The sequence below is a fragment of the Octopus bimaculoides genome, chromosome 2 (genome assembly GCF_001194135.2).
Source record: "Octopus bimaculoides isolate UCB-OBI-ISO-001 chromosome 2, ASM119413v2, whole genome shotgun sequence".
Classification (NCBI taxonomy): Eukaryota; Metazoa; Mollusca; class Cephalopoda; order Octopoda; family Octopodidae; genus Octopus; species Octopus bimaculoides.
The window spans coordinates 98,850,899-98,853,158 of NC_068982.1; positions in this window are offsets into that span (position 1 = coordinate 98,850,899).

Genomic DNA, 2,260 nt, shown 5'->3' on the forward strand with positions numbered 1-2,260 from the left:
AACCAGTCGGGTGATCTTTTTGGGGTGTGGTTAAGGGTGTTTTATAAAACTGTAGCACTGTCACAATACTCTATTCAGGCTCTCAATAGAATTTTATGGCAGTTTAGCTATGATACTCATGCCTCTTTCAAAAGCACAGCAAAAGAACCAAACCTTCAAAAAAATTCTCATTCCACCCAAACTGGTAAATATTAAAATAACAACCAGACGTAAGTTCCTGGCAAACTAATACTGCAGCATTTCAGTTACTGGCTGATACTAATTCACTTCCTATTACAAATGCTTTTTTGGAAATGAAAACTTGTGGCTTAGTGGACTGAGTGTTGCATTCACAATCATAAAATTGTGGTTTCAATTCCTGGACCAAGTGGTACATTCTCTTCTTGAGCAAAACACTTCAGCTGTAAATGAGTAGCCCTGCTATAGTCTAGTATCCCTTTCAAGGATAATCTTGTGATCTCAATCACTTTTATGCCATAGAAACTGAGAAACTAGCCACATGAGTCCTAGGACTCAAGATGGTAATGTCTTAGGGACTTACATTACTTTGTAATGCTTCACCAGTTATCACTTCTTTACAAATAAAGATGTTTTCTTGTCCACATTCTGTAAGATATCCACAAAGGACCAAGTTGAACTGTTATCAAACACCTATTGAAGGCTTGATATTTTGTACTTAGTCATTGTGTACACTGAAACCGCCATAGGTACCAAACTACTACCTGAAATGTTTCATTAGCTTGCAGTTCTGAGTCAGCAGCCCAGCCAACATCTGCATCTATTGACAGACCCATAAGTGGTTGCTTGCAAAATTGACAAAGGGTGTCACTGACTTATATAGTACATGGTTTATCTCGTGTGTACAGTCTTTACTGTTGTTTTGTTCTTCTCACTCAACTATTTGATCCAAAGTAATAATTCATACATGTAGAAATTTCAGTTATTAATTTTCTTTCCCAGGTACCTTGTAACTTGGATAGTAAAAAAAGAAATAATTAATAAAGGTTGTTATTGATATGATCAAGTAAAAAGTCAAGATCAAATTCCTCTGTAATTTTTTTGCTGTCGATGTGCACAGAAATTTGCTTGCATACAAATTTTGTCTTTTTTTGCAAAGTATGTGTGTTCTATGCAAGTAACCACTGCTCAGATTTCTTTCATTAAAAAATTCCATCTCATTTTGAAAACCTTTGTGCACTTGTAAAATGTGTGCGCATGCACAAGCATACAGCTCTGAGGGAACATTGATCTAAATCAACCATAAAGTTACTTTCCTTCACTTATACCAAAAACACACTTGTGCATTGTGTAGTGACAGAACTGATTGAGAGAGAGCCATTGTATGGACAGTTGTAACATGACACAAACCCATGGAAAAACTTTATCACATAATTACAAGTGAATGTAAACTTGTTTATTACAGTTGCAAACTGTATTAAGACATGGCACCCATCTACAACTAGATGACATGACAAATGACAGCAAGAGCGCTATACTGTAAGAATGTACACCGTGCATTGCTGATGAAAATATTCAAGCCATTATCCCTTCAACTATTAGTTTGATACCCTATTTTGGTGGTGACAGAATTGTTTGAAACAGGGTAATGAATTGAATGAAAGTATTGTAAGTCAGTTGATTGGAGAACTTGAACTTAGTGCAGCAAGATAATAAAATGCTCATTAATAACACAAAACATCGACTGCTTATACATTATGATGTTGTAGCAATAGTTGTTATTTACAATCAATAAACACATAGGGCAGGCTTTATGATAATTTTGACTTTTATTACATGTAGCATTTAACAATATAAAAAGAAAAATAATATAAAATGTGACAAGGGAAAGTAAATTAGTCCATTGTAGCTGTACATGAACTAGAAATGTCAATTTATCTTCAAAATTATTGATTTACCCACACTAAAGAAATATGTCACTATTTGGGTCTTGTTTTTCTTTCTTTATGTGTCTTATACAAAGTATGATATTAGTAATGTCTACTGGTTTACCTGTCAATCTGTTGCCACTTTTCCTATTTGTATGTGTGTGTGTATGTGTGAATATATATGTATCATCATCATCATCATCATCGTTTAACGTCCGCTTTCCATGCTAGCATGGGTTGGACGATTTGACTGAGGACTGGTGAAACCGGATGGCAACACCAGGCTCCAGTCTGATTTGGCAGAGTTTCTACAGCTGGATGCCCTTCCTAACGCCAACCACTCAGAGAGTGTAGTGGGTGCTTTTACGTGTCAC